The following is a 20,025-nucleotide window of genomic DNA, read 5'->3' on the forward strand; positions in this document are numbered from 1 at the left end:
GTTATCCTGTTTTTGATAAGTGACACCCTTATGGGTGTCAAAAGGGGGAGACAAAAGCATATATCACTTGATTTGTTCTATTTTTCTTGGTTGATTTGTTTCTGTAAAAAATCCATGTTTTAACTTTATTATTTTCATGAAATGCTATTAACATATTACTATGTTGGGAGCACTGAAATAAAGGATAATGAGTGACACCCTTGTGGGTGTCAAAAGGGGGAATCAAAAACTCACGTTTCTATATAAATGTTAATCAACAAAGGGACATGCATCACTTCATATATTCACAAAATAAAGGTTTAAAGTTCCTGGGTTCATCAGCAACCTAGTCTATCGGATGGTGTGGTTAAACCCCACAGGGGTGTATAAAGGGGGATTATGAGGATTGTGTTATGCACTATAGCCCGTTACCATATGTGATTGAATATTATCTGCTTTGACAGGCCGGCTCGAAGCAGGAACTACTTCTGAGTATATTAAAATAGCTTTGTCAGGAACAAGTCAGTTCTGTTTTGCCCTGTGGTGGGACAGAGAGCCCGTATATACAAACAATGCATTTACCACTTATTGCTTAGCTAATAAAAAAAACATAGCATACGTCGGTGCCTCATTGTCATATTTATCCTGATACGAATTGACGCAACTGACACGAGTGAAAAAATTGAGGGAAAAACCCAAAATATAAACGGTAATTGAAGAGTAAAAACCGTAAAGTTCTCATGTAGAAAAGTAGGCAAAACACACAGCAACAAGTCACAGGTGAAAATGTTGTTTGAGGTATCATGTGATGCTACTAGCATAAATGGACCAACACTGAGCAAATGTAGCTTAAGTCAAATGGCAATTTAAAACACAGGGGTCAGAGTAATATTGCTGGCACATAGATATAATGCTAAATAAATGTTGCCATCACCCCAGTTACTCAAGTCAGGTCATAGACCTCAACTCCAAGTAGGAGCCACCAAAACAATACAGAGGACACAAGTATTACAGTTAATGTTTATTTGAGCTAAAACAAGCAAATGCAGTTACACACTGGACTAGAGTACCCATGAACTCTTGCATGTCCCACGTCAGATATCCATGGAGTCGTCCGGATGAGAGGAGGTGGCGTCGTCGGACGGGCCGTCAGAGGTGCATCAGAGGTCGTCGTCGGAGGGCGTCGCAGCGTCAGAGGTCGTCGTCGAGGTGGCGTCGTCGGGCCGGTCGCGTCAGAGGTGGCGTCGTCAGAGGTGGCGTCGTCGAGGTGGCGTCGTCAGGCGTGGTGGCGTCGTCGACGGGCCGGTCGCAGCGTCAGAGGTGGCGTCGTCAGGACGGGCCGGGTCAGGCGTCGGTCGCGGGCGCGTCAGAGGTGGCGTCGTCAGAGGTGGCGTCGTCGTCAGAGGTGGGCGTCGGGTGGCGTCGTCAGAGGTGGCGTCGTCAGAGGTGGCGTCGCGTCAGAGGTGGCGTCGTCAGAGGTGGCGTCGCAGGAGGTGGCGTCGTCAGGGGCGGGCGTCGCAGCAGGGCGTCAGCGTCAGAGAGGTCGGCGTCGTCAGGGGCCGGGCAGCGCAGAGGTGGCGTCAGAGGTGGCGTCAGAGGGGCGGTCGCAGCGCGAGGTGGCGTCGTCGGACGGGCCGGTCGCAGCGTCGTCGGAGAGGGCGGTGGGGCCGGTCGCAGGTGAGCGTCGTCAGAGGTGGCGTCGGGACGGGCCGGTCGCGTCGTCGGACGGGCCGAGCGCGTCGGACGGGCCGGTCGCAGAGAGGTGGCGTCGTCGGACGGGCCGGTCGCAGCGTCAGAGGTGGCGCGTCAGAGGTGGCGTCGGCGGACGGGCGGTCGAGCGTCAGAGGTGGCGTCGTCAGAGGGTGGCGTCGTCCGGACGGGCCGGTCGCAGCGTCAGAGGTGGCGTCGTCAGAGGTGGCGTCCAGACGGGCCGGTGGCGCGTCCAGAGGGGCGTCGCGTCAGAGGTGGCGTCGTCCGACGGGCCGGTCGCAGCGCGAGGTGGCGTCAGAGGTGGCGTCGTGCGTCGCAGCGTCAGAGGTGGCGTCGAGGGCGTCGCAGAGGTGGCGTCGGGCCGGTCGCAGCGTCAGAGGTGGCGTCGTCAGAGGTGGCGTCGTCGGACGGGCCGGTCGCAGCGTCAGAGGTGGCGTCGTCGGACGGGCCGGTCGCAGCGTCAGAGGTGGCGTCGTCAGAGGTGGCGTCGTCGGACGGGCGGGTCGCAGCGTCAGAGGTGGCGTCGTCAGACGGGCCGGTCGCAGCGTCAGAGGTGGCGTCGGACGGGCCGGTCGCAGCGTCAGAGGTGGCGTCGTCGGACGGGCGGTCGCAGCGCGTCGTCAGAGGGCGGTCGCAGGAGGTGGCGTCGCGTCGTCGGACGGGCCGGTCGCAGCGTCCAGAGGTGGCGTCCAGAGGTGGCGTCGACGGGCGGTCGCAGCGTCAGAGGTGGCGTCGTCAGAGGTGGCGTCGTCGGGCGTCGTGGCGGGCGGTCGCAGCGTCAGACGGTCGTCGCGTCGTCAGACGGGCCGGTCGCAGCGTCAGAGGTGGCGTCGAGGTCGTCGGGCCGGTCGCAGGGTGGCGGGCCGGTCGCAGGGCGTCAGAGAGGTGGCGTCGTCGGACGGGCCGGTCGCAGCGTCAGAGGTGGCGTCGTCGGGCCGGGGCGGTCGCACATGGCGCCTCAGGACATGCGCCTCAGCTTCTCCTCAGAGGACAGGGCATCATTTGCCAGAGAGCTACCATGGTTTGGAGAAGCTTGGGATTCTACTTCATTGGTCTCTAAATATTCTTGAAAAAAAACAAAAGGAACAGTTGGGTATTCTACAGCAACACATCTGTTCTACACGGTCTAGGCCAAATTGCTAATCGAATATTGAGCAACATGAACCCAACAGGTTTCAAAGTATATGTTTCAGGCCGTACCTTCTCTGGCTTGTTTAGCGTCAGACCCTATGGATCGGAGCAAGGCCAGGGCATGCACAATAGAGACGTCATTTGATGACAGCTCTGAAAAATTTAGGTTAAGGTACACAAGCAAAAGGTTTGACAGCATTATTTAGACAGTTACTCTATGCTGTTGAATGAGTGTCAAACACATCAGCACCATAGACAGTGACAAAGAACATAGCTAGAAGGGTTGTGGAAATAAACAATTACCTCCAAGTCTCCTCTGCAGAGAGTCTTGATTTTGCTTCTGGGACTTTCCAACAGGGTAACAAGAAACTGAGGAGAAAGTGTTGACAGAAGTTGAGTTCACACAAAATAGCTACATATATTAATAGCAGTGAAGAATAAAAGATGACCGACAGTCAAATATTAATAACCAACTTATAAAGTTAAGCATATTTACCAAACAAATCCCTTAAACATTAGTGAACCAACCTTTGACAACCCCCACAGTCATCACAACGAGCAGCAATTCTCTCACACCTCCCATGATCATGAAAATAATCTGTGTTATCAACAGGTAATGTCTTCCCATGGCCTGTATGAGGCTTATATAGGCCACTAATGACCGTTTACCTGACAAACATGGCTTAACGATCAATTAACAAGCTTGATTGAGTTGTTACGTTCAGATAGAAATAGACCATGTAGAACATATGTTGATTCTTATCAAGTTGGTGGGCAGGCAATCTTTTCTACTCCATATATTGCATTTATATCTGTAATGATTAACCCTAATGGTCTCAGATCAGCAGTAGAAAGAAGTAGGCCTAATTATTTTAGGTGTAATCTTCAAAGATATTAGGGGGAAATAAACACTGTTCCCAAATCCATGTTTTACAATGCTCCTGGGAAATGGGTAGGCCTCCACCTATAGTCCTTCACAGTTTTACAGGTGTGATATATTTATTTATTTACATAGATCACATACATAAATAAATATGTTAGCTGTAGGTAGCGTTGAGATAAAATTCCCATATTCTATTGCTACTAACATAAATCCTAATATATCATGTTTTCCTCATTTGCTCTGTAGGAGGTTCGTCATATGAAGGACATTCAAGTGGATGTGACCCCTAACCTGCAATAGGGGCTCAGTGAGGTGACAGACATCCTGTAATGGATCTCCAGCTAGTGTCTGAGGACCTGGAGAAGGCTGTGTCTACAGCTGTGGGGCAGGACAAGCATGGTAACCTAACCTCACTGTATGAAGGATTTTATTGTTATGGATAGTCATCTCCAATCTGTTCAAATATCACTGTTGTTGATAACACACATTACCAAAATGATTCACACTTGTCTTCCTATTTCCACATAATCTGTCATGGTTCCCCACCCCAACAGGGCATAAAACCAACCTCTCTTTATTGCTACTGCTAATACACCCAAATCCAACAGCGTTTGAGTATCTTTTTGCTTTTCTTCTAACCCTGAATGGCAACATTTTATCCTAGTACACAAGCATGTCACTTTATCCATCCACACCCACTCTACTGCCGCATGGCCACTGCGGCTGAGACTTTCACCCTCTCGTTACAGGTATAGCAGGTAACCAACCCCACCCGGGATTTACCCCCTAGGAGTTCCCCTCTACAGGTTTGGGTTTACCTTCCGGGACTTACATTTTACATTTACATTTAAGTCATTTAGCAGACGCTCTTATCCAGAGCGACTTACAAATTGGTGCTTTCACCTTATGACATCCAGTGGAACAGCCACTTTACAATAGTGCATCTAGGTCTTTTAAGGGGGGGGGGGGGTGAGAAGGATTACTTTATCCTATCCTAGGTATTCCTTAAAGAGGTGGGGTTTCAGGTGTCTCCGGAAGGTGGTGATTGACTCCGCTGTCCTGGCGTCGTGAGGGAGTTTGTTCCACCATTGGGGGGCCAGAGCAGCGAACAGTTTTGACTGGGCTGAGCGGGAACTGTACTTCCTCAGTGGTAGGGAGGCGAGCAGGCCTGAGGTGGATGAACGCAGTGCCCTTGTTTGGATGTAGGGCCTGATCAGAGCCTGGAGGTACTGAGGTGCCGTTCCCCTCACAGCTCCGTAGGCAAGCACCATGGTCTTGTAGCGGATGCGAGCTTCAACTGGAAGCCAGTGGAGAGAGCGGAGGAGCGGGGTGACGTGAGAGAACTTGGGAAGGTTGAACACCAGACGGGCTGCGGCGTTCTGGATGAGTTGTAGGGGTTTAATGGCACAGGCAGGGAGCCCAGCCAACAGCGAGTTGCAGTAATCCAGACGGGAGATGACAAGTGCCTGGATTAGGACCTGCGCCGCTTCCTGTGTGAGGCAGGGTCGTACTCTGCGGATGTTGTAGAGCATGAACCTACAGGAATGGGCCACCGCCTTGATGTTAGTTGAGAACGACAGGGTGTTGTCCAGGATCACGCCAAGGTTCTTAGCGCTCTGGGAGGAGGACACGATGGAGTTGTCAACCGTGATGGCGAGATCATGGAACAGGCAGTCCTTCCCCGGGAGGAAGAGCAGCTCCGTCTTGCCGAGGTTCAGCTTGAGGTGGTGATCCGTCATCCACACTGATATGTCTGCCAGACATGCAGAGATGCGATTCGCCACCTGGTCATCAGAGGGGGGAAAGGAGAAGATTAATTGTGTGTCGTCTGCATAGCAATGATAGGAGAGACCATGTGAGGTTATGACAGAGCCAAGTGACTTGGTGTATAGCGAGAATAGGAGAGGGCCTAGAACAGAGCCCTGGGGGACACCAGTGGTGAGAGCGCGTGGTGAGGAGACAGATTCTCGCCACGCCACCTGGTAGGAGCGACCTGTCAGGTAGGACGCAATCCAAGCATGGGCCGCGCCGGAGATGCCCAACTCGGAGAGGGTGGAGAGGAGGATCTGATGGTTCACAGTATCGAAGGCAGCCGATAGGTCTAGAAGGATGAGAGCAGAGGAGAGAGAGTTAGCTTTAGCAGTGCGGAGTGCCTCCGTGATACAGAGAAGAGCAGTCTCAGTTGAATGACTAGTCTTGAAACCTGACTGATTTGGATCAAGAAGGTCATTCTGAGAGAGATAGCGGGAGAGCTGGCCAAGGACGGCACGTTCAAGAGTTTTGGAGAGAAAAGAAAGAAGGGATACTGGTCTGTAGTTGTTGACATCGGAGGGATCGAGTGTAGGTTTTTTCAGAAGGGGTGCAACTCTCGCTCTCTTGAAGACGGGAGGGACGTAGCCAGCGGTCAGGGATGAGTTGATGAGCGAGGTGAGGTAAGGGAGAAGGTCACCGGAGATGGTCTGGAGAAGAGAGGAGGGGATAGGGTCAAGCGGGCAGGTTGTTGGGCGGCCGGCCGTCACAAGACGCGAGATGTCATCTGGAGAGAGAGGGGAGAAAGAGGTCAGAGCACAGGGTAGGGCAGTGTGAGCAGAACCAGCGGTGTCGTTTGACTTAGCAAACGAGGATCGGATGTCGTCGACCTTCTTTTCAAAATGGTTGACGAAGTCATCTGCAGAGAGGGAGGAGGGGGAGGGGGAGGAGGATTCAAGAGGGAGGAGAAGGTGGCAAAGAGCTTCCTAGGGTTAGAGGCAGATGCTTGGAATTTAGAGTGGTAGAAAGTGGCTTTAGCAGCAGAGACAGAGGAGGAAAATGTAGAGAGGAGGGAGTGAAAGGATGCCAGGTCCGCAGGGAGGCGAGTTTTCCTCCATTTCCGCTCGGCTGCCCGGAGCCCTGTTCTGTGAGCTCGCAATGAGTCGTCGAGCCACGGAGCGGGAGGGGAGGACCGAGCCGGCCTGGAGGATAGGGGACATAGAGAGTCAAAGGATGCAGAAAGGGAGGAGAGGAGGGTTGAGGAGGCAGAATCAGGAGATAGGTTGGAGAAGGTTTGAGCAGAGGGAAGAGATGATAGGATGGAAGAGGAGAGAGTAGCGGGGGAGAGAGAGCGAAGGTTGGGACGGCGCGATACCATCCGAGTAGGGGCAGTGTGGGAAGTGTTGGATGAGAGCGAGAGGGAAAAGGATACAAGGTAGTGGTCGGAGACTTGGAGGGGAGTTGCAATGAGGTTAGTGGAAGAACAGCATCTAGTAAAGATGAGGTCGAGCGTATTGCCTGCCTTGTGAGTAGGGGGAAGGTGAGAGGGTGAGGTCAAAAGAGGAGAGGAGTGGAAAGAAGGAGGCAGAGAGGAATGAGTCAAAGGTAGACGTGGGGAGGTTAAAGTCGCCCAGAACTGTGAGAGGTGAGCCGTCCTCAGGAAAGGAGCTTATCAAGGCATCAAGCTCATTGATGAACTCTCCGAGGGAACCTGGAGGGCGATAAATGATAAGGATGTTAAGCTTGAAAGGGCTGGTAACTGTGACAGCATGGAATTCAAAGGAGGCGATAGACAGATGGGTAAGGGGAGAAAGAGAATGACCACTTGGGAGAGATGAGGATCCCGGTGCCACCACCCCGCTGACCAGAAGCTCTCGGGGTGTGCGAGAGCACGTGGGCGGACGAAGAGAGAGCAGTAGGAGTAGCGGTGTTGTCTGTGGTGATCCATGTTTCCGTCAGTGCCAAGAAGTCGAGGGACTGGAGGGAGGCATAGGCTGAGATGAACTCTGCCTTGTTGGCCGCAGATCGGCAGTTCCAGAGGCTACCGGAGACCTGGAACTCCACGTGGGTCGTGCGCGCTGGGACCACCAGATTAGGGTGGCCGCGGCCATGCGGTGTGGAGCGTTTGTATGGTCTGTGCAGAGAGGAGAGAACAGGGATAGACAGACACATAGTTGACAGGCTAGAGAAGAGGCTACGCTAATGCAGAGGAGATTGGAATGACAAGTGGACTACACGTCTCGAATGTTCAGAAAGTTAAGCTTACGTAGCAAGAATCTAATTGACTAAAATGATTAAAATGATACAGTACTGCTGAGGTAGGCTAGCTGCGTTGTTGACACTACCCTAATCAAGTCGTTCCGTTGAGTGTGAAGTTTCTACAATGCTGCTATTCGGGGGCTAGCTGGCTAGCTAGCAGTGTTGGTTACGTTACGTTGCGTTAGGAGAACGACAATAGCTGGCTAGCTAACCTAGAAAATCGCTCTAGACTACACAATTATCTTTGAAACAAAGACGGCTATGTAGCTAGCTATGTAGCTAGCTACGATCAAACAAATCACACCGTTGGGACTATAATGAAATGAAATGAAAATGTGATACTACCTGTGGAGCGAAGCGGAATGCGACCGGAATGCGAAAGTTCTATTCAGTAGACGTTGGCTGGCTGTTGGCTAGCTAGGAGTGTCTCCTACGTTAAGGACGACAAAATAGCTGGCTAGCTAACCTCGGTAAATTAAGATAATCACTCTAAGACTACACACTCTAAACTACACAATTATCTTGGATACGAAGACAGCAAAGACAACTATGTAGCTAGCTAATACTACACTAATCAAGTCGTTCAGTTGAGTGTGATAGTTACTACAGTGCTACGGTAGCCGGTGAACGTATGCTAGCTGGCTAGCTGCTAGGCAGATAGGAGGACGACGAAATACGATAATAACGCAATTATCACTCTAAGACTCCACGCTCTAAACTACACAATTATCTTGGATACGAAGACAGCAAAGACAACTATGTAGCTAGCTAACACTACACTAATCAAGTCGTTCAGTTGAGTGTGATAGTTACTACAGTGCTACGGTAGACGGTGAACGTGTTGGGCAGATAGGAGGACGACGAAATACGATAATTACGCAATTATCTTTGATACAACGACGGCTATGTAGCTAGCTAAGAAGAAATTGCTAAGATTAGACAAATCAGACCGTTGTACTATAATGAAATGTAATGAAAAAGTTATACAACCTGCAGACCGAAGGAGACTTACCATATACCACAAAGCTACGACCGGTCGTAATACAATGGGACTACTGAATAAGCTCAGGCTTTCTAGGTTCGTACCCTATAATTGGTTCAGCCTACGACTCTCATCTCCCCAAGATGTCAGAATTAGTGATAACGGGTGTAGGAACTGTGCCGACCTTGTTTCTGTTTCACTGATTCGGAATCTCTAGTTCGACTGCAAATCCCGGTGAACCCTGCTCGCAGTGCCAACTGTTAGGTTCTAATTCTCAGAGTAAAAACTCGACGGACACTATGAATGCTTGAACCAAGTGTATTCTTCCCAGAGGGTCAAGACAGCTGCATTAGACAAAAAACATATTCACACAAGCACTGATATTTAATCCTCTCTGCTATGCTGAGTCTCCTCCTACACCTCTAAACAGCCAATGCATCTCTGTTGCTAGACAGAACCATAGTGATATCTGTTCTTCCTCACTTCATCTGACCTGACCGCTACCTCAAAGTGCTCACTCCTCCCCAACTCAAGGCTGACATGGTGATTGGTACCAGACTGTGTCTCTTCTCATCCCAGAGGATCCCACCCATAGGATGCCTGATGGCTAACAATAACATATCCTGACATAATGTAAACGTTATACATTAAGCTCTCTCCCTCAGTGACATGAATTAGTATATTTCATATTCTCAGAACCCAACAGTAGGTTTTAAGGTGTGGCTGCATGTTTGTCGTGGACGCATCGTCACTCTTGATGTTCTTTTTCCAAGTCTGAACAGGCCGTTCTTCTCTTTCCTCAACTAATTGAAACCTCAGGGACAGACATCCTGAACGACTGTGATGTCAGACCTCCCATCAGCCCTCTACACCTCGCTGTGAGTAAAGCCTACCTGCTCCTGTAGTGGTCTCCATATGACAAATGGCACCCTATTCCCTATTTAGTACACTACGTTTGACCAGATCCTTATAGGCCCTGATCAAAAGTAGTTCACTACATAGGGAATAGGGTGCTATCTGGGATGCAAGCATGGTCTAGATTTTCCACAGGAAGTTGACTGTCCAGACAGACTCACACACCATATTCCGATCTATTCCTGATTAGTGTAAAATACAAGCATATTCTACACAGTGATGATGAGGATGATTTCCTTATTTTGCCATTTGAGTTAATCAACCTCAGAGGAGAAGTAGAGTGTTTGTTTCTCAATCCCACGCTTGGCAGGAACCTCCGATGTTGATGCTGGGCGGGAGCAAAAATGGGCTCCCGATTGAAAGACTCTGGTCTACTTTAGAGGTCTAGCACTGTATTTCTGTTCAGGCGTACCACGGGTCTACTCTAGGACATTGATTATATTAAGAGTGAATATCTATTCAGGCGTACCACAGTCACCACCATGCTATGGAGGTCCTGGTTCAGTCTCTGCTGGATCTAGACGTGAGGGACAGCCAGGGGCGCACCCCTCTGGACCTGGCTGCCTTAAAAAGCCATGTGGAGTGTGTTGACGTCCTCATCAACCAGGAAGCCTCCATCCTGGTTAAAGACTTCACTCTGAAGAGGACCCCCATCCACGCTGCAGGTAGACATAAGGATATCACATAGAGCTTCTGTAATTAAAAAGTTTTCCTGACCAAGATGGCCATTTGTTTGGTCATGTTGCTAGGACGACAATGTCCACTCTAGGGATGTTACATGGTATCGTGTGAAAATGCCCACGAGACACTGATCTAAGGTCATTTTTTGTCATGTTCTCCACTAATGATTGAGGATCTAGGGAGGGTAAGCTGATCCTAGATCAGTGCACAGGGAGACTTCTATCCAGAGCCAGGTACACAGCTAGCAGGTGACAGGCTTCGATGGCCTCAGCCCCAAAATTCTTTATTATCTGCTGTGTTAACATCATGAGGATGTCATCTACCAACACCACTGTTCTTGAAATCTGTCTGTTCATGTGAAGGTTATAGTCGTCCAGCAATCTGCTCATATCCTCTCTGTTTATCCTCTCTGTTTATTACAGCCTGGTTATTACCAGTTTGTAATATGACCTGTTGTCTTGTGTATCAGAACCCCTCAAATCAAATCAAATCAAATCAAATGTTATTTGTCACATACACATGGTTAGCAGATGTTAATGCGAGTGTAGCGAAATGCTTGTGCTTCTAGTTCCGACAATGCAGTAATAACCAACAAGTAATCTAACTAACAATTCCAAAACTACTGCCTTATACACACAAGTGTAGGGGGATAAAGAATATGTACATAAAGATATATGAATGAGTGATGGTACAGAGTGGCATAGGCAAGATACAGTAGATGGTATCGAGTACAGCATATACATATGAGATGAGTATGTAAACAAAGTGGCATAGTTAAAGTGGCTAGTGTTACATGTATTACATAAAGATGCAGTAGATGATATAGAGTACAGTATATACGTATACATATGAGATGAATAATGTAGGGTATGTAAACATTATATTAGGTAGCATTGTTTAAAGTGGCTAGTGATATATTTTACATCATTTCCCATCAATTCCCATTATTAAAGTGGCTGGAGTTGAGTCAGTGTGTTGGCAGCAGCCACTCAATGTTAGTGGTGGCTGTTTAACAGTCTGATGGCCTTGAGATAGAAGCTGTTTTTCAGTCTCTCAGTCCCAGCTTTGATGCACCTGTACTGACCTCGCCTTCTGGATGATAGCGGGGTGAACAGGCAGTGGCTCGGGTGGTTGTTGTCCTTGATGATCTTTATGGCCTTCCTGTAACATCGGGTGGTGTAGGTGTCCTGGAGGGCAGGTAGTTTGCCCCCGGTGATGCGTTGTGCAGACCTCACTACCCTCTGGAGAGCCTTACGGTTGTGGGTGGAGCAGTTGCCGTACGAGGCGGTGATACAGCCCGCCAGGATGCTCTCGATTGTGCATCTGTAGAAGTTTGTGAGTGCTTTTGGTGACAAGCCAAATTTCTTCAGCCTCCTGAGCCTTCTTCACGATGCTATCTGTGTGGGTGGACCAATTCAGTTTGTCTGTGATGTGTATGCCGAGGAACTTAAAACTGCTACCCTCTCCACTACTGTTCCATCGATGTGGATAGGGGGGTGTTCCTTCTGCTGTTTCCTGAAGTCCACAATCATCTCCTTGGTTTTGTTGACGTTGAGTGTGAGGTTATTTTCCTGACACCACACACCTCCTCCCTGTAGGCCGTCTCGTCGTTGTTGGTAATCAAGCCTACCACTGTTGTGTCGTCCGAAAACTTGATGATTGAGTTGGAGGCGTGCGTGGCCACGCAGTCGTGGCTGAACAGGGAGTACAGGAGAGGGCTCAGAACGCACCCTTGTGGGGCCCCAGTGTTGAGGATCAGCGGGGTGGAGATGTTGTTGCCTACCCTCACCACCTGGGGGCGGCCCGTCAGGAAGTCCAGTACCCAGTTGCACAGGGCGGGGTCGAGACCCAGGATCTCAAGCTTGATGACGAGCTTGGAGGGTACTATGGTGTTAAATGCCGAGCTGTAGTCGATGACCAGCATTCCCTTCCTCCTAGGCGGTGACGGGTCACGAGGAGTGAAGAACAGTGCCAGCTTCCTGGTTCGGGAAGGTAAGGGGCGGAGCCATGTCCACCTGGTGGCGGCGTCCGGACACATCGGGGTGCTGGTGTGGCTCCTACACACCGCCCAGTCAGTGTGGACCCTCCCCGTCATCACAGACAACCAGGGCTACACGCCACTACACTGGGCCTGCTACAACGGTACGTACTGGACAGAGGGACAGCGAAGTGGGCCAGAGGCCACAAACAAATACACACATAAACATAGCGTGGCTTAAATTACCACAGCCAGCTTCGGGAGGGCACGAACCAAGCCATCCGCACAGGAACCTTAAGAGTCCCTCAGACAGCGAGAGATAAGAGGGAGGGATAGGGGGAGGCACAACAGGCCCACACTCATCCTCTCGTACCACCAGGTTCCCTTCCAGCAGATACTGGACTTCAGAGGAACTGCTGCTGCTATACCCCATCTTTACCTTTACCCACAAAGGTCCTAAACGGTAGAAAGTGTCCGGCCAACAGACAGACGCACACCTTATGACGGCAATAACCTGTAGTCCAAGGGGATAGTAGCACTTCACTGAGAGCAAAACAGACAAGGACCAAAAGATGTGGAAGAAGCATTTTCAAAACCTGTTTTGACTGTAGAAATTGGGTGTTTGTGTTGAGAGTAACGCTGAGGTCCTTCACAGTTTTATTTGAGACGACTGTACAGCCATTAAGATTAATTGTCAGATTAAACAGAAGATCTCTTTGTTTCTTGGGACCTAGAACAAGTATCTCTGTTTTGTCCGAGTGTAAAAGTAGAACGTTTGCAGCCATCCACTTCCTTATGTCTGAAATAAATGCTTCTAGCGAGGGCAATTTTGGGGCTTCACCATGTTTCATTGAAATGTTCAGCTGTGTGTCATCCGCATAGCAGTGAAAGTTAACATTATGTTTTTGAATGACATCCCCAAGAGGTAAAATATATAGTGAAATCAATAGTGGTCCTAAAACGGAACCTTGAGGAACATCGAAGTTTACAGTTGATTTGTCAGAGGACAAACCATTCACAGGGACAAACTGATATCTTTCCGACAGATAAGATCCAAACCAGGCCAGAACTTGTAGACCAATTTGGGTTTCCAATCTCTCCAAAAGAATGTGGTGATCGATGGTATCAAAAGCAGCACTACGGTCTAGGAGCACGAGGACAGATGCAGAGCCTCGGTCTGATGCCATTAAAAGATCATTTACCACCTTCACAAGTGCAATATCTTTGTCAGGAACAAGTCAGTTCTCTGTTTTGCCCTGCGAGGTGGGACAGAGAGCCCGTATATACGAAAATTGCATTTACCACTTATTGCTTAGCTAATAAAAAATACATAGCATACAATCGGTGACTCATTGTCATATTTCTCCTGATACCAGATTCGAATTGACGCCACCCTGACAATTGGTGACCCCGAACGTGATCTGGTGAAGGACTTCGCTGGACATTGGTGTGCCAGCCGATTGGCCAGTACTGTCGTCGGACGGTGTGTCTCACAAATCCTGACCGGTCAACTAAAAAAGGTATGCAGACACCTGTTGTGAAAAACTAAAGTTCTGCACATTGGCGTTATCCAAATTTAGTTTGTGAGACACCTGTTTGATGTAAGTAACCAAATTCTATAAATTTATATTGGTAAAGGATCATGAGGAATACATAGTGGTAAATGCAATTTTGAACTGATCGATCGCTCTTATGGTATAACAACTAATGTAATGTACTAAATGGGTCGGTTGGTGTAACACGTACCCAGTTGTTTGAATGACGGTGAATCAGATTGGTTAAAGGAATTTACTAGTGTGTGTGTGAGCAGGATCGCAATGTAACAATGAATGCTGTGTACTGGTGTGCATGAGGACATTTTTCTAGTATAAATGGATATTTACTTTGGGTAAATTTAGAGTGAGTGCAGTACTACTGGGATATAAGTGGGTGCGCTGTATCAGAGTGAATGATCTACGGATAGAATTTGCAGGCCAACAAATTAAAAAGACCTGTGTTACATTGGATGGTTGCTGAAGCATATGTAGTACATTAGATATTTCTATAAGGGTTATAGTACCTGGTTGTATTGCATAAGAGTAAGGGAAGACCCCCCTGTATTGGACAAAAATGAATGGCAACATATTGGCAGTGGCCAAACCATATACACATTGTCCAATACCACCCAATTTGGCGTTGATTCATGCAAAGCATATTGCAAATGCCATATGGCTATTGCCAGTTGTAACACTTTAAAAATTCAACAGGTGGCGAATCCGCTCCACCGTGGTTTTTCATATTGGATATGTAACCCAAGTCAACGTCCAAAAGCAAAATTTTGAAAAAATGAATTTTTTGTAAAAAACTTATCACCCCTTAAAAAAGTGCTTTCTGGACCGTTTTTCGAAATTCTTTCGATTTTTTTTGTCAATTACACATGTGTAAGAACTGTACGAATATACTTTTGTCCAATTTTATTATCATAATTTTTTTTTTTTTTACATGCGCATAAGGAATATGTTTTGTCCATTTTCAATATGATTTCATACGAAGTCAAAAGTCAAAAGTCAAAAATGTCTAAATTTTGGAAAAAACTTCACACACCCTTAAAAAAGTGCTTTCTGGACCGTTTTTCGAAATTCTTTCAAATGTTGTGTCAATTACACACGTATAAGAACTGTATCAACATACTTTAGTTGTATTTTAATATCATATATATATTTTTTTCTTTTTACTTGTGCATAAGGAATATGATTTGTCCATTTACAATATGATTTCATAGGAAGTCAAAAGTCAAAGTCAAAATTCACTTTTTTTGGGGCCAAATGCCATATGAAATTTGACATGCTCAAAAATGCTAAATTGACTGGTCTGATGAACACAGGATGGCCGAGCAGTGATAGTTGTACATTTCCATCACTCGTTGTGTTGATTTCATCATGTCCATTAGGTGATGTTTTTTCACTATAGAATCATATTGCAAGTGCACGTGCATTTGCAATATGGTTCAATGGACAATTACCATATGAAATTTGACATGCTCAAAAATGTTAAATTGACTGTTCTGATGAACACAGGATGGCCGAGCAGTGATAGTTGTACATTTCCATCACTCGTTGTGTTGATTTCATCATGTCCATTAGGTGATGTTTTTTCACTATAGAATCATATTGCAAGTGCACGTGCATTTGCCATATGTTTCAATGGACAATTACCATATGAAATTTGACATGCTCAAAAATCCTGCAGAAATGCAAAATTGACTGGCCAGATAAACTCGGGATGGCCTGACAGTGATAGTTGCTCCTTTCCATCGCTCGTTGTGTTGACTTCATCATGTCCATTTTGTGATGTTTTTCACTGTTGAATCATATTGCAAGTGCGCGTGCATTTGCAATAGGGTTCAATGGGCATTTACCATATGAAATTTGACATGCTCAAAAATCCTGCCGAAATGCAAAATTGACTGGCCCGATGAACTCGGGATGGCTGGGCAGTGATTCTGGTTCATCTCAATCGCTCGTTAGGGCAAATTCAGAATGTCCATTAGGTGGTGTTTTTTCACTATAGAATCATATTGCAAATGCACGTGCATTGTTGTGCAACTGGTAACCCAAAAATAAAAATAAGGTGATTTCTATATGTCCATTTGTTTATGTTTTCTTACTTTTGCAAAGTCACTGTGCATTTGCAATATGGTTCAATGGGCATGTACCATCACGATTTTGTCATGCTATAAAAATCCTGCAGGAATGCAAAATTGACTGGTCTGATGAACACAGGATGGCCGAGCAGTGATAGTTGTACATTTCATCACTTTCATCATGTCCATTAGTGATGTGATTTCATCATGTCCATTTTGTTTTTTTGACATGCTCATAAAAATGCATAGAATCATATTGCACGTGCACGTGCATTTGCAATATGGTTCAATGGACAATTACCATATGAAATTTGACATGCTCAAAAATGTTAAATTGACTGGTCTGATGAACACAGGATGGCCGAGCAGTGATAGTTGTACCTTTCCATCACTCGTTGTGTTGCTTTCATCATGTCCATTAGGTGATGTTTTTTCACTATAGAATCATATTGCAAGTGCACGTGCATTTGCAATATGGTTCAATGGACAATTACCATATGAAATTTGACATGCTCAAAAATCCTTCAGAAATGCAAAATTGACTGGCCAGATAAACTCGGGATGGCCTGACAGTGATAGTTGCTCCTTTCCATCGCTCGTTGTGTTGACTTCATCATGTCCATTTTGTGATGTTTTTCACTGTTGAATCATATTGCAAGTGCGCGTGCATTTGCAATATGGTTCAATTGGCATTTACATATGAAATTTGACATGCTCAAAAATGCAAAATTGACTGGCCTGATGAACACAGGATGGCCGAGCAGTGATAGTTGTACCTTTCCATCACTCGTTGTGTTGATTTCATCATGTCCATTTGTTTATGTTTTCTCACTTTTGCAAAGTCACTGTGCATTTGCAATATGGTTCAATGGGCAGGTACCATCACGAATTTGTCATGCTATAAAAATCCTGCAGGAATGTGAAATTGACTGGCCCGATGAACTCGGGATGGCTGGGCAGTGATTCTGGTTCATCTCAATGGCTCGTTAGGGTTGATTTCAGAATGTCACTTCTGGTGATGGTACCTCACTGTTTAAACATATTGCAAATGGACAAGAGTCACCAGCAAGTCACCGTCCATCAGTCAATTAGATATCATTCTGACACCAAACTGATACAAACTGACACTAACCCCACTTTTTCCAACTTGTTTAGTAGCCAACTATCACATACTTCAGAGCTGGCCCAAAATTCACAACGCCTTCGGTTCAAACCATAAAAAAACATAAAACACATAGTTACGTTCTAGCTGCGGGTCCATTTCTTATGTTACGTGTAGGCCTAGCTGAGACGACCCCGAATCCCAAGTTTCGGCTCGATCGGTCATTTGGTGTCCGAGCAAAACCCTAATTGGTGCTGAAAATCAACTTTTTTCTATGACTTGCTACGGGGTCCTTGAATGAGCTATCGGACCGAAACGTTGGGGTCTGTCTATGTGGACCGAGACGGTCGCAATGCACCTAGTCTTGTGTCTCTGAGACATTTCTAAATGTCGCCATTTTCGTAATGGTCAAAATGAATTGAAGTCATTGCAAATGTACGAAGCTGTTTCTCGGTCCGAGAACCGTCTAGAGCCACGTAACTCACCACGCACTATTGACCTGAGGTCTAGAACAGGATTCTAAAGTTTCGGAACTCTAGGTCTGACGGTTCTTTAAAAGTTCCAACAAGGTTAACTAATGCAGGCAGTGTATGTCTCTACGCACCCCAATGGGTCCCTCCTTCCAAGCTGTGTGTGTGTGTGATTTAGTTTTCCTTTGAAATTTTATGGGAAAAATGACTGATTTACAGTTCATGGGGGTTGCCTAATCACATATATGAAGTTTTGGAAAGATCTGACTTTTTTAACCCCTCGAAACAGCCCCTGAGACACCAATTATGGCACTTCCGGTTGGCACAGGAAGCTATAAGTCAACACATATCCTCATTGGGGTATGCTTTTACAGAATCCTGAGTTTTAAGTCTTTACGAACTGACTGATTTACACAGGGTTGAATGCACTATGTCTATCAAACTGCAGGCAGGGTATGGAAAAACACTTTTAGGGTGATTTTAACCACTTCCGGTTGGTCCAGGAAGCTTAGAATCAACACAGGTAGACCTCATACTGCCCTGATGGACTGTTACTAAAGACAGGTTCATACGGCATTCATAACCCATATAGACTTCAGGTTGAATTTAGGGGTGCAGGCAATGTATTCCTATGGGGAGAGAAGTCAATGCAAACTCTTTGAAGTAAACACCTTCTTTTAACTATTAAGGGTTAATGCCACACGGTCAAGGTTAGGCTTGCACGGATCGGAAGGACCTTAGGAACGTACCTGAGGTCAAATTGTGCTTCTCACCCTAAAGGTTCTCTCACTGTCACCCAAAAGCAAATGACGTGGTGGGGCAGGCTTAATTTTGGGCCTACTTTTCTAATGGTCGCTGCGCTTAGACCGAGCGAGCTACGGTCAATCGGGATATCTCGTTGAACTCGGCACGGCCTAGAGATTATGGTAATGCCATTGCCTGCTCTCTGTGTCTTTAAGAACCGCACTTTTTAACTCCATCCTTGCTGTGTGTGCGTGTGAGAGCTTTTCTTTGACATCTATTGGGAGAAATGACTGATTTACAGTTTAGGAGGGTTACCTAGTCACACATATGAAGTTTTGGAGAGATATGACTTTTCTAACCCTTCAAAACAGACAGTGTGACCCAATTAAAGGCACTTCCGGTTGGCACAGGAAGCTATAAGTAAACACATGTCTTGATTGACATAAACACTTACAGAATCCTGAGTTTTAAGTCTTTAAGTTAAGAATTGACTGATCTACGATCTACACAGTGTTGAATGCAGTCATTTTCACCTTTGAAGGTTATGTACATCAAAAAACACCTTTTGGGTCAATTTAACCACTTCCGGTTGCTCCAGGAAGCTTAGAATCGACACAGGTAGACCTCATAGTGGTCTGATGGACTGTCAATGAAGACAGGTTCATAAGGCATTCATAACCCACATAGGCTTCAGGTTGAAATTAGAGGTGCAGGCAATGTATTCCTATGGGGAGAGAAGTCAATGCAAACTCTTTGAAGTAAACACCTTCTTTTAACTGTTAAGGGTTAATGCCACACGGTCAAGGTTAGGCTTGCACGGATCGGGAGGACCTTAGGAACGTACCTGAGGTCGAATTGTGCTTCTCACCCTAACGGTTCTCTCACTGTCACCCAAAAGCAAATGACATTGAGGGCCAGGCCTCATTTTGGTTCTGCTTTTTTTCAAGGTCACTGCACTCAGACGAGCTACGGTCAAGCGGGGTGTCTCGTTGAACTCGGCACAGTCTGGAGACTATGGTGATGCCATTTTTTGTGTTGATTTCAGAATGCCATTTTGGTGATGGTCCCTCTCCGTTTAAACATATTGCTAATGTACAAAAGTCAACTAGCAAGTCAGTGTCCACCAGTCAATTAGATGTCATTCTGACACCAAACTGATACCAATTGACACCAAACCCACTTTTTCCAACTCATTTAGAAGCCAACTATCACATATGTCAGAGCAGGCCCATAATTCACAGCGCCATTAGTTTAAAACATAATAAAAACGTAAAACACATAGTTACGTTCTAGCTGCGGGTCCAGGTCGGACATTATGTGAAGGCCTATGTGAGGCGACCCCGAATCCCGAGTTTCGGCTCGATAGGTCCTTCGGCGCCCGAGTAAAACCCTAATTGGTGCTGAAAATCCACTTTTTTCAATGCCTTGCTATGGGGTCCTTGAATGAGCTATCGGACCGAAACGTTGGGCCCGTCTCTATGGGCCGAGCCGGTTTCAATGCACCTAGTCTTGTGTCTCTGAGACTTTTCTAAATGTCGCCATTTTCGTAATGGTCAAAATGAATTGAAGTCATTGCAAATGTACGAGGCTATTTCTCGGTCCGAGAACCTTCTAGAGCCACCTAACTCACCACGCACTATCGACCCGAGGTCTAGAACAGGTTTCTAAAGTTTCGGAACTCTAGGTCTGACGGTTCTTTTTTAGCTCGAACAAAGCTAACTATTGGAGGCACTGTCTGTCTCTACAAACCCCAATACGTCCCTCCTTCCAAGTTGTGTGTCTGTGTGATTTAGTTTTCCTTTGAAATTTTATGGGAAAAA

General features: G+C 46.7%; 1 pseudogene; it reads right to left on the minus strand.

Annotated features, from left to right (window-relative positions):
• Nucleotides 1-2,010: 2,010 nt before the first annotated feature.
• Nucleotides 2,011-20,025, minus strand: part of LOC135561358 (polysialoglycoprotein-like) — a 38,887-nt pseudogene continuing 20,872 nt past the window's right edge.

This window comes from Oncorhynchus nerka, linkage group LG17 (assembly GCF_034236695.1).
Source record: "Oncorhynchus nerka isolate Pitt River linkage group LG17, Oner_Uvic_2.0, whole genome shotgun sequence".
Classification (NCBI taxonomy): Eukaryota; Metazoa; Chordata; class Actinopteri; order Salmoniformes; family Salmonidae; genus Oncorhynchus; species Oncorhynchus nerka.